General features: G+C 36.1%; 1 pseudogene; it reads right to left on the reverse strand.

Annotated features, from left to right (window-relative positions):
- Positions 1–3,464: 3,464 nt before the first annotated feature.
- LOC141517707 (non-selective voltage-gated ion channel VDAC1 pseudogene) lies at positions 3,465–5,230 on the reverse strand (annotated as a pseudogene).
- Positions 5,231–14,063: the final 8,833 nt, after the last annotated feature.

The following is a 14,063-nucleotide window of genomic DNA, read 5'->3' on the forward strand; positions in this document are numbered from 1 at the left end:
AAGGTCACAGCTAGATAATTCTGAGGCTGGATTTCAACTCAGGTCCTCCTGACTCTAAAGTCAATGCTCTATTGTGTCACCTAGCTGCTCCATTCTATAATATTTTTTAATAAAAAAAATGGGTACTGTATTTTATCAAGTTTTTTCAGCATCTATTGAGATAATCATATAATTTCTGCTATTTTTTTACTGATATGGAAAATTATGCTGATTATTTTCCTAATATTGAATCATCCCTGTATACCTGCATACCTTCATACCATATAAATCCTATCTGATCATGATGTATTAACCTAACTTATTATAATAATTTATTGCAATCTCTTTGCTAAAATTTTATTTGAAATTTTTGCATAAAGTATTAATTAGGAAATTAGTCTATAATTTTCTTGGTCTGTTTTGGCTCTTCCTGGTATAGGTATCAGCACCATGTAGGTGTCATAAAAAGATTTTGACAAGACTCCACACATTTTTTCAAATAGTCTGTATTAAATTGGAATAAATTGTTCTTTAAATGTTTGGTAGAATTCACTTGTAAATCCATCTGACCCTGGAGATTTTTCTTTAGGGAGTTTATAGATAAATTCAATTTATTTTTCAGAAATGAGATTATTAAGTATTTTATTTCCTCTTCTGTTAATCTGGGCAGTTTATAGAGCTAGAAAAAGGGTAAGAAAATTGATCTGGAGGAACAAAAGGTAAATGACTATAGGAATCTACTGTTTGATAAACCCAGAGTCTCTAGCTTCTGGAATAAGGATTCACCATTCAACAAAAACTCCTGGAAAAACTGGAAAATAGAATGGAAAAAAACTAGGCATAAACCCACATCTCACATCCTTTATTAGAATAAAGTAGAAATGGGTACATGATTTAGACATAAAAGGCAATACCATAGATAAATTAAGAGAACAAAAAAGTCTATTTGTTGGATCTATGGAGTAGGGAGAAGTTTATGACCTAACAAGAGATAGGAAACATTATAAAACTGCAAAATGGATGATTTCAAGTACATTAAATTAAAAAATGTTTTGCATAAACAAAACCAATGAAGTCAAGATTATAAGGAATGCAGAAACTGGGAAATAATTTTCACAAATACCGTTTCTAATAAAGGACTCATTTCTAAAATGTATAGAGAACTGAGTCAAATTTATAAGAATACAAGTCATTCCCCAATTGATAAATGGCCAAAGGATATGAACACGCAGTTTTCAGATGAAGAAATTAAAGATGTCTATAGTTATATGAAAAAATTTTCCAAATCATTATTGATTAGAGAAATGAAAATTAAAACAACTCTGAGATACCACCTCACACCTATCAGATTGGATAAGATGACAAAAAAGGAAAATGATTGGTGATGGAGAAGATGTGGGAAAATTGGAACATTAATGCACTGTGGTGATATTGTGAATTAATCCAACCTTTCTGGAGAGTAATTTGTAACTATGCCTAAAGGCAAATAAAATTATGGATACCCTTTGATCCAGCAATACCATTACTTTATCCCAAAGAGATAATAAAAAATGGAAAAGGCCCACCTGTACAAAAATACTGTAGTGGCAATATTTGTAGGGGCAATCCTTGTAGTAGCAAAGATTTAGAAATTCAGGAAATGCCCATCAATTGGGGAATAGCTGAACAAATTATGACATATGAATGTTATAGAGTTCTATTGTTCTGTAAGAAATCAAGAGCAGTCAGATTTTAGAAAAGCCTGGAAAGAATGAACAGAACCAGAAGAATATTAAGTACATTAATAGCAACATTGTGTGATGGATCAACTATGAAAGACAAAGTTCTTCTCAACAATTCAGTGATTAAATACAAACTTAAGGGGACCTGTTATGGAAAATAACATCCACATCCAGAAAAAATAAACAAATAAAAGACCAAATGGAATCTGAACGCAGAACAAAGTATATGGTGTTCACTTTTTAAAATTTCTTTTATGTTCTTTCTTTCTCACTGTTTTCCCCCTTAACTCTAATTCCTCTTTTATAACATGACTATTATGGAAATATGATACATGTACAACTCTTACCAGATTGTTAGCTGCCATGGGTAGATGGGAGGGAAGGGAGGGAGGTAGAAAAATGTGGAACTCATAAACTTGGAAATGGATGAATGTTGAAAAGCACCTTTTCATGTAATTGGAAAAAAGAGAAAAGAAAAAGAAAAGAAAGTTTCATCCCCTGGTCAAACTTTTGGTATTGTAAAATGGCTGGTCCTCAGATGATTAATATATAACCTATTGGACCTATTCTCAAAGCCAATCTGGGTTTGGGGACATCATTAATAGCGTTAGGAATTCAGGTCATCTCCATACCAAAAGAAAGAGATCATTAATGGAAGAATTGATTAATGGAGGAAATATTTTCAATTACACTCACATCCAGCTGCTGGCATAGTTATCAGAAAGGGATAAGTTATAAGAAAGGGGTAGAGTTGCTACACTATGAAACACAAACCAAATCTAACTGGGGACCTTTTCTAAGGTTCATGTCCTGGATAGATATGTTTGGAGCTCTTTAGAAATGAAATGAAATGTGGCACATTGTTGTTTGCTTTTTAGTTATCTTGCAATTAAATCAGCTTATTAAAGATACATTACAAATTTACTTTTTGGGAAACCTTATGTGTAACAGGAGACAGGATATAGCAGAATAAAAGACCCTGGTTCAAGGAATCCAAAGATCCCAGCTTACAGCTGTTAACCTGGTGCAAGCCCCTACCTCTCTCAGAGTCTCATTTTTCATTTTTAATGTTCTCCTCTATTTCTGTGACTATTCCTTCTCAGTCTCCTTTGCTGGCTCTTTATCTAATGCATACCACTGTAACCATGCTTCCTCTTTACTTTTCCCTCTAATAATACTGTCTCCTTTGGTTGCTTTTTTGACTCCAATTATCTATGCAGATACTATCTATTTATCAATCAATCTATTTTTCTGTCTGTTTCTTTAAATGTCTTTCTCTCTACGATGTCAATCACTTTTTGGGTATCAAGAACTATAGGCATCTCAAACTCAACCTATCCAAAAAAGAATGTTACCTTCCCCCCTAGGTCCTTACCTCTTCCCATTTTCCTATAGTATCAATGATTACCAAGGCTCACAACCATAGTGTCATCCTCACTTACATTCACTATATGTATCCAATTTCTTATTAAAATGATCATCTGTGTTTATGTCATCTCTTTTGATATGATCTCTTCCTTTTCTCTTGACTCAACATTGCCAAATCTGGTACAGACCCTAGTTGCAACATGCCTAGATCACTGCAATAGCCTTTTGGTTGATCTTCCAGTCTCAAGCGTCTACTATCTTCTGTTGCCAATGTGATTTTGCTAAAGTTCAGTTGAGCCCATGCCACTACCCCTCCCCACTAACTCAATAAAGTCCAATGACTATTACCTATACGATCCAATATAAAATACTCAGCTTGGCATTTTTTTTTTGCAGAGGCTTCAATATTTTATTCAAGTTGTATTTTTAAGTGGTGGTAAGTACAGTATTTGGAGGGGAAGGCATCTAATTCCACACAATATGGAAGACTAAAATGTAATTGCTTTAAAAAATTAGTATGAGAATACAACAGAATACAACAGAAGTCCAATTTTGATTCCAAGTGATGTCACTATGTGAGCACAGTTATAGACTCTTCTTCCCTGCTTATGATTCTTGTCCTAGCAGCCTCTTTGTATGTAACTCAGCCAATGTGAATGGAACCACAATGAGACTGGGAATTAAGTACTACATTACTGGCTTCATCACATCAAACTGGCTCCACAACAAAATGGTACAAAGTAGACACCTAAAGGACTCTGCAGACAACTTTTGGCAGAAGTAACTAATCAAGACTGGAACAATTCATAAGGATTTGACTTTAAAAAAAAAGAGTCCCCTTTTCAGACCAGTTTTCACTCCATCAAGGAGTGAATAGATATGTAGCCAAGTTGACTGCAATGGACCATGAATTCTCAGAAAGTCAAAATTTCATTCATGTAATCAGTTGACACATACTAAGTTTCTACATGTCATTGCCTTCCACTAGCAGCTATCTCTAGATAAAATAGGTGGCTCAATGTGCACCCTTTCAATCCTTGGAGAATTCTGGAAGCTGTTGTGAGAATCATCACATATCCCCTCAAAGCCTGGAACTGAAAGGATCTTTTTTTCTGAATCGGGTTTCTTCTGTATCTCTGAAAGGATAACATTTAAAAGCTGCGTCATCTTTAACCTGGAGGTCTAACGTGATTGATACATAGCAATACTTGTGTCCCAGACACACAACATGAAAAGGTACACTAATTTCTGAAGGTAGCTATCCTGCAAAATATTTTAAAATTATGTGATTGTACAACTTCTTTTATGCTTGAAATTCCAGTCCTAGACCAAGCTTGTGGCCACCAGCATTGACATGACATTCTTGCTGTCCAGCAAAGCTGATAATGTCAGTTTGATACCTGGTTTTAGAGTCTGGGTGTAACCTAAGCCTATCAGGCTGGAGTTGTTCACCTTAGCAGAGAAAGAGGCATCAGGGTCAATCTGATATTTGGCTGCTATTCCAAAAGGAGTGTTGCTATTTCCAGCTGTCCTGGCTAGATTGACAGCAGTTTCCAATTTCTTGTTCACCTTCTGATAAATAGAGCCCCCAAACTCTGTACCATCATTCACATTGGTGTGCAGCTGGAATTCATCAGTCTTGTAACCAACAGCAAAGTTGCTCTGGGTTACCTGAGATTTAGAAGTTTCAAAATTCATCTGGTAGCCTGCCAACCAGCCCTCATAGCCAAGTACCACAGCTCCTTGTATCAAAGGTCCAGATATATCGAAATCCATGTCACAGCCAAGATTGATATGTTCCTGCTTATATCCTGACTTAATCTTAGCACTTTTTTCCCCAGTGTTAGGCGAGAAGGATGAATCAAAGGTTAACTTCAATCCCCATGCAAGCTGATCCTCAACAGTAATTTCAGTGCCCAGTGTATTGTCTGTGTTCCACTTTTCTATGAATGTCAAGCCATATTCACACCATTTATATTTCGTTTCCAAACTGCCTGAAACTTTGCTGGTCTCAGTGTTTGCTGAACCTGAACTTGTAAATTCCAGTCCATTCTCAGATTTTGTTTGCAGATCCAGTTTTATTAAACCAAATCCATAGCCCTTGGTAAACACATCCCTGACAGATTTTCCAAGGTCAGCATAAGTAGATGACACAGCCATTTTCTTCCTCTCTCAGTGGATGCAGCAGGAGCAGCAGCGGGCGGCGGACTCAGAGGCAGAGGGGCGGCCTCAGCTTGGCATTTAAAGATTATAACAACCTAGTTCTTTCCTTCTTTTCTGGTCTTATACTTCACTCTACTCCACCTCTTTTCCTATATAACTCTACCAGTCTCCTTGAAGTTTCTTGAACATATCCTGAGACTCTATATTTTGGCATTGGCTGTTCCCTATGCTTAGGATGCTCTACTTCCATGACTCAGACTACTGGCCTCCTTCCAGACTCATCTCATATCCCATTGTCTGCAGGAAGCTTGCCCTGCCCAACTCCAGCACTCACTGTCACCTCCTAGCATTCCCAGTGCATTTCCTATGAGACTATCTTCCATTCAGAGTACATATATGTTATAAGATATATTTACTTATACATTGTTTCCCCCTTTATTTGAATCTACTACACAATGGAGCACTGGTATAGGAGCAGTGGTACAAAGTAAGTGCTTTATCAACATTTATTGACTGCCTGACTGAAAAGATCTTAAGAACTGCTCTAACAATATGTGGGGTCCTGCCCAATCCCTCTCTGGGGAATTTTATCAGTGAGCTTATAAATGTGCCAGTACTTTGATAACTCTAACATATCTGGGCTGTTCTAAATATGTAGATTTGGGTCAGCTCATTATCAGCTCTGAAGAAAAGCTGAGGCTGAGTAGAATCTGTACTGAATAAGTCCATCATCAAAAGCCCAGCATTATGCCTGCCCTCATTGCACTGTGAAACACAGCAGACATGACTTTGAGGGCTGATACTCATGGAAATAAAGCAATGATTTCCTAACAGAATACTCCCAGCCATAAATCCAAAAGTTCAAATCATTTAACAATCAGGAACAAGCACCCCCTTGTGTGTGAGGCCCCATATCTAGCATTCATAAATATTAGGTGATGTGCATCAGGTGACTGTCAATTCAGTGGATTCCTGCTTCCCTTCAACCATTTGATACAGACAAATAATAGAAGGGCATGGGGATTAACCTCAGTCATGATGTACATTCCATTTTTTCCTTGGTGGCTGGGTTCACTCCTTTCAATGCCCTATGACCCACCTACAATCCTGAAATCAGTCATGGTGCTAGTTAGAAGGAAAAAATAGACCTGCCTTGTCATAGATTTCTAAGACTAAAGCATTACATCCTTCTCCAATTTCCAAGAAAAATAAGACCTCAAACTATCACCTTTTGCCATATATAATGGTCTAAACCCTGTCCCTAGGAAAAGGTAACATATTCTGTCTTCTTTCTCATTGAATTTGTAGTAATAGCACTGTGTGGTAAGAAAATGCCAGGGAAGTCTTTTTATGTTGTCTTGAGGGGCAAGGGTAAGGGAAAACTATCCTTAGCTTAGATGTTGAAGCAGGGGTATGAGAAAGTGTTTCTTTAATATTTTGATATTTGTTTCCTGTTGTCATCTCATGCATTTTATTTAATTCATTTAAAAATATGATTTTTGAGGAGGCCAAAGCTTTACTGGTCTGCCAGAGAGGTCCACACCACAAAAAGGATTAGGAACCCCCAGTCTTAAAAGATAAGAGGTCAGGGATATTCTCTAAACAAAGAATCAAAACTGACAGCAAAGCTTCCAAAGAGCAGAGTTCAAGTCCAATCCTTTGATTTAGTCTGGTGATTCAACTAGCATGATGCTTTACTTTTTAAAAAATCTGTCACATACAAGGTCAGACCATAAGAAAATGATGAGATGAATAGTCTGCCTCAAGAGCCCCTCCATTGTCCTTGAGTATCTCCCCACATAGCCAGTATAGGTGTTAACATCTGCATAGGGATACTGCAGTGCTTCCCTTTACAGTATTGTCCACTGATTTGAACCCTTTGCATCTTACCCTGAAAAAACACTTTCTCTCCTTACCCACTTCAGCTCTTTAAACTTATCTTTATATTCAGGACCACAGCATCTTAGGTTAGGACTAGAAAGAACTTTAGAAACTATCAAACTCAATGCCTTCCTTATATAGAAAAGGGGATTGAGGATAAATGGACAGATGACTTATCCAATGTCATATAGAAAGGTGGCGGCAGAGTAGGAAATCAATCTCAGCTAACATTGTGTAATTTCATCTTCTGGGTCAATCATGAAGTAGGCAGTTTGTTTGAGGTCCCTCTTATAAGTCCTTATACTCCTCCTTCAAGATGCCTTCTGGTGACTCAAAGCTCACACTGGGGTGCTAACCCTATCCTGACTTGTCTTCATTGGCCAATGACCTATCAACTTTTCTTTATTGATTTATACAAACTTATAGGATGTTAGATTCATAGGAATATTTAGTACATACTTTGAGATTGACTTGATTCCATTATAAAGCTATGGAATTGACCTGAAGAGTTACTTTCAACATAGAATTTTGAGGATCACCAATTCTTACAAGATAATGCTTCCTGATATTCATTCAGCTCTATTTTGCCATCAGATGCTAAGCAATCTGAAGCCCTGGGAGAAACATATGACTTTCTCTAAGGTGGGTAACAGTAAGAATGCCATCTCACTCCCTCGTGTTGCAGAAAGTACCATCTTCTTGGAAGCCAGGTGGCCAAAGGTTACATCATTACGGATTGTTCATGTTGGACCAGAGGTGTCAGGTCCACCTTTCATGCTATCCCTTATCAGAATGGTTGACTCACACTTCTTTTTCTTCTCCAGGTTAGGTGCAAAGTATAAAATGGTGTTGACCCTTCCCTACCAATAGTTCAACAAAGGAAGAAGGGGAAGAAATACTTCTTTTCCTGTCTTCATTTTAGATAAGTGAGTTCTCAGAGAGCAAGGAGTAACTTGCTAAGAGGTCAGCCAAAAAAGTAAATATAAGGGAATGGATCAAATTTCCTTGTTTTAGAGAATATCCAGATGAGGGAGCTTCCTCTCCCAATGTCAGTTCAGGACTTCATCTGCAATGGACAGTTTTAGAGAATCTCCTAGAGCATGGAAGGTTTAGGTCACCATTTAGGGTAACCCAACATTATGTATCAGAGGCAAGATTTACTCTGATTTCAAAGTCTACTTTTTACCTACTACACCATAGTGCCTCTCTTGTATTTCTAAGATTTTCCTGACTCCCAATGGTTTAATAATACATGCTTCTCTCATTTTTTCTCCTGCTGAACTTTTTTAGGATTAAGAACCTTAAAACTTTTATTTCATGAAATTTTAACATTCTAGGATCATAAAGTATATATTGTAATGGTTATATAGTCTAAACCCCTCAATTTGGACCTAAGACTCTAGGATAAAATATATTCTCAAAGTCATACTAGTAGTAAATGGCAGATGTATTAATCAAGTTGTATTCTTTCCAAATGAATACTACTGCCTTATGCATATCAGAGATACAAAGGACCTTAGAAATCATCTAAGAAAAAGACCTTGATTTTACAAAGGAGAAAACTAAGGCTGAGTCCTTGGAAATGGATTAGAGATCAATGCAGTGCAGTGCTTCCAAATGGAGTGTATCTCCTTATTATACTTGTTAAATGAGTTTTCCCTGATTTCCCAACAGTCCTTAAGGACAATGCTGAGCTGGGTTCTATTATAGCAAGACTTGTCCAATATCCAAGTGAAGGGATATGTTGTTTAGAACCTGAAGTAATGACTCTGACTCTCTCTCTCTCTCTCTCTAGATTGAGATCAATCATAAAAATAAATCAATTCCAGTGCCTGGCGCCTATTCTCCTCCAATCCCTACAGAGGGTGAGGTTTCTGTAGCATTTTCTTCCAGCACAGTCAAGGCAGTAGTGACTGATGTTGCAAAGAAAAGCTCTATAAAGGTAAGCACTGTCAACAGTGGCTTGCAAAGGGTCCCTTTCCTTCTGAACTCATCTAAGAAGGTTTCTGCTTTTTAAAATTCCTTTGAGATGGAGTAGCATGGTAAAAAAAGGGGGGGGGGCCTGCATTCAGAGTTAAAAGGCTCAAGTTATTACTGATGATCCACGTTAATTGGTGGAGAGAAGGCTGGACCTGGAATCAGGAAGTTCAAATCTGGTCTTAACACTTTAGCTACATGATCTTGGGCAAGTTAGTAAACTTCTGTCAGTTTTGATAATAATTATAACAGTGTCAGCTACCTTTTCTTTTTTCCTTCCTTCTTTCCTTTCTCTATCCATTCATCCAATGTGACCATGGTTTAAGTCTCATTGCCTCTTAATTTTCTCATTCATAAAGTGAGGGGGTAATATTAGATGATTTCTGAGTTACTTTACAATTCTAAAAACTGTGTATATGTCTACTTATAAATGTTAGTATAAACTGAACTCTTGCTTCTTGTTGCTCTCACTACTGCTAGGTATCATAGGCCACCATCTTCTACTATTACTATTACTATTACTATTACTACTACTACTACTACTACTACTACTACTACTACTACTACTACTACTACTACTACTACCAGCACCACCACTACTACTACCACTATCATCACTACCAACACCACATTTATATAGCTAATTAAAGCTCGCCAGGTATTTATATGTCCTAACAGATGATTGAAAAGCTTATCAGACTTAGCATGAAACTAACGTAGGGTCCTTTATAAAAAGTGATTTTTTTGAAAAATCAGAAGAAACACCTTGGATAGAAGCAATGCATTAAGAATCTAGAAATTCCAAAATGTAATCTGATTTGCCTTCTCAGTTTACCATCTTCTTCCATCTTACCCCTGTAAATATCACAGCACAAACTCTTCCAAGAGACTTTCAAGTGAAGTTATTCTCTTCTCTCTGCATGTTTATTTTAAATAATACTCAGAGATTCAAATGTGGAGACATCATAGAAGGATGGCACCCTACATCTTTTTTCTCTGTGAATTTCACCAGACACAATGAACCAAATAGCCAGGATGATAAATGAGAAAATCAGTTTTACCTAGACATACCCACTCACTCTTTCTTTTATTAAATAGAACATTATCTATTGTGCAGGTCCTGAGGAAAGGACAAGATTTAGATAAGATCCAGTCTTTATCCTATTAAAGCTCATAATCTAGCAAAATACAAAGATCATTATTGTACAATACATGATAAATATATGAGAGATGTAAAACACAGTGCAATGCTAAGGATACAAGCCATGGTGGGCAAAGAGATCCAGGGAAGATTTCATGAAGAAAATGATATTCAATTTGACTTTGAAGGATGGTTAGTTTTTGACAGGCATGGAAAAGAAAGGAGGCATTGCAGGCAGAGAGGACAACTTGATGGAAGAAACAGAAACAGACAAAGGCAGAATGTAATTAGATGTAAGAGAAATCCAATTTGGCCAAGGTAGGGAAAAAAGAAAAAATTACTGCCAGACTGTGGAAGGCTTGAACTTTAAAACCTCAGGGGGCAAGCTCAAAGGTATTATGAATTTATTCTGAGCAAGTGGAAACTACGCAGGATTCTCATCTTGCTAGGAGATGAAATTCTAGTCATACCTTGAGGGTTCCGTAGCAATAAAAAGGTGACAACTATCTTAAGATTAGAGCAGTAGCATGGAAAAATCGCTGAACTAGGATTTAAGAGATATAGGTTCTAGACCATCTCTTTGTATTCTATTCCTGTGTGACCTTGGAAAAAGTCACTTAATCTGGCTAAGTCTCAGTCCCCCCATTTAGTAAGAATAGTAACTTCATATAGTTATGAAGATTAAAGGAGAATGTATGAATAAATGTACTCATGTCCCTCATCTTATTGTGGCATGGTCAAGACTCTACATTCAGTAAAGATACACAAACGATCATAGGTTTTAATGAACCAAAAAGACTTGGAATAGGGACTTGCAAGTACATAGAAGCTCACCAAGATTGTTGATTGAATTTCTTGATCACAGAATTTTTTTTAAATAAACTTTATTTTTTGAATGTTGTTTTATTTTTTTCAATTACATGCAAAGATAGTTTTCAACATTCATCTTTTTGTAAGCTTTTGAGACCCCTATTTTTCCTACGTCCCTCCTTCCCAGGTCACATAAATTTTTAAGGGGTTCTGATCTATGTTAATGGAAGGATTAGTCCAAAAGATGAAATTATAGCTCTTTCGAGTATCAAATTAAGTACTTTGAAGGTTAAGAGACTATAAATAAAAGCAAGTTGAAATTATTATTGGTTAAATAAAGTATATGTCAATCAACTGAGGTATAACTACACAAGTTGTGATGCATGAATATAATGGAATATTACTAAGCTATGAGAAATAATAAATATAGTGACAATATAGAAAGACTTCTATTAAATAATGTAAAGTGAGAAGAGCTAGGAAAACACAGTAATATCTATAATAAAGTAAAAGAAAATAACAATGAAATAATTAGGATTGCTGTAAAATTTTAATGTATAAGTTGGGTTCTAAAGGATAATAAAATAATAATTATATACCACATATAGTAAGAGCTTTTCCTCCATTTTATTTGTGAGAAAACTGAGCCTGAGAGATGTGACTTTTTCAGGGTCACTAGTAAGCATCTAAGGCAGAGTTTACATTCAGATCTTCCTATCCTCTACACTACAGTCTCTTCATATGAGTAGACTACACACCCTTTATTTGTAGAGGTGGAACATTATGGATTTAAAGCATAAAATGCATTATCAGACTTTTAATGTGGTGCTTGTTTTGTCGAACTGCTTTTTTCCATTCTTTCTTATTGTTTGTTATAAGGAATTGTACTCTTGGAAGTGTTCTGGGGAAACTTACATTGAGAAATGTAGGTGATATACAAACAGAAGATATCAATAAGATTTTTAAAAATAAATTACTCTTGGTGCTATTAACACTCTTGCTTTGTCCTCAAATTATATGTTGCTTTCTTTTCATGAACAGTCAAAAAATGGGGAACTTAAAGTGAAGATGATGAATTATATACTAAGTAATAACAAAATTTTATTAAATATTGACTCTGTTCTAACACAGAATGGCATCAAGATTGCTCATGTACTTTCAATGAATATTCAGAAGAGAGATCAGATTCAGAGATCCTGAAAGTTAGACAACAAGTCATTGGGAAAGTCAAAGGAGACCTGTACAATAGTAGAAAACAACATGGGATTTTGAGGTCCTAGTTTAAATCCTAACTCTGTGGATAAGACCAATTATATCTCTAATTTTTGTGACTGGAGCTCAAAGTAAGAGTGGCAATTTGATTGGGGGAAAGAATGAGCAGGCATTTCAAGCACAGGGAAACAAAAGGTCTTGATTAACTATAATGGGAGGGGAACAGATTCAATAAGATGGGACCAGACTGTAGAGAAGAAAATTTCCTGCTCACAATGTTCTATGAAACAATTGTGTAGAGTCAAGACAATTGCCAGGGCTAATTTTTATTTCTAAATCACTTTATTTTTCTCATTTTAGAATGTTGAGCTCTTCCACCACTGTAGGATTGACAATGACCACTTCAATGATAAATTCATTGTTTTAAGGTATTTTACAGAACTGCATTACTTAACTAGTACTCAGTAGAATTTAAGAGAGACCTGTGAAAGGAAGCACAAGAAAGAGACTAAGGTACCCTGGTAGAGCAGAAAGAGTCTGTCTTAGAGACTGTGTGACTCTGCCTCTGAGTCCTTATTTCTAAAGAGGTAATAATATTATTTGTACTCCCTACTTCAAATGCTATTTATGAGGAAATTTTTTTAAAACCTTGTAAATCTATAGAAATCTATTATTACTATTGTTATACTGATCATGAGCAGCAGCAGCATGGTATAATGGATATAGTTCTGGGCTTGAAATCTAAGTTCAATTCCTACCTCTAATGATCAGTAATGTTACCTCTTGAAACAGCAGGCAGTCAGGAGGTATAGATAGAGATAGGCCTGGAGTCAAGAAAACCTGAGTTCAAATCCAGCTAGTTGGGGGATTCTTTTTACAAGTTACTTAACCCTGTTTTCCTCAGTTTCCTCATCTATAAAATGAATTAGGGAAGGAAATGGTCAACTACTTCACTATCTTTGCTAAGAAAACTCCAAATAGGGTCATGAAAAGTTGGACACAACTGAAATGACTGAACACCCTTGGAACTAGGCAAAATATACCTACTAATCATTGCAATGGGAAGAACAATGGACATCCAAGTTCAATTTCACCATTTACCAACTATATAAACTCAAAGAATCACAATCTCATGGAGCCTAGGTTTTCTAATATATGGAACAATGATCTCATAGGGATGTTGTAAGGAACAAATGAGCCAATGCATGTACTTTGTAACTTTAGAAGTTATATTGTGAATAATTATATTCTTTTTGCCCACCTCCTCAGGGTGATCTCATAGCAAGTAAATGAAACAATCAATCTGAACCAAGTCTTCATGGGAAGATCAAGTCCTAACATACTTTTTTCTCTGTCATTTGAGTCAAGAACACCCACAAATTGTATAAGTTTTTGAATGTCAAAGCACAACTAACTACTGACATTTTAATCTAACCAGTCACTTTTAATTAAGTGGGTGAAAAGCTGTAAGTCTTGGGAACATGTACATTTTTTTTGTACTTCTGTCACTGTTTCCTAAATAAATGAACTTAATTTTTTCCAAAAATTAAGTGGTTAATTTTTAATAAAAGCATCAGTTGTTTGGCTTGCAGGTAATTGGCCATATTGATTTAACCAGACTGCTTAATATACACCATAGACTGGAAATAGAATAAGGCATTGACCTAGTGCACAAGGGTAAGGAATATTTCATAAGACTATTCATATGCAAGAGATGTGGAAGTATTTTTGGAAGCAGGCTCAATAGAAGTCAATTATAGTGGCAGAGTAAACAAACAAAATGAATCAAGTCTTGGGCTTCACTAATGGAA

Source organism: Macrotis lagotis, chromosome 1 (assembly GCF_037893015.1).
Source record: "Macrotis lagotis isolate mMagLag1 chromosome 1, bilby.v1.9.chrom.fasta, whole genome shotgun sequence".
NCBI classification, from domain to species: Eukaryota; Metazoa; Chordata; class Mammalia; order Peramelemorphia; family Peramelidae; genus Macrotis; species Macrotis lagotis.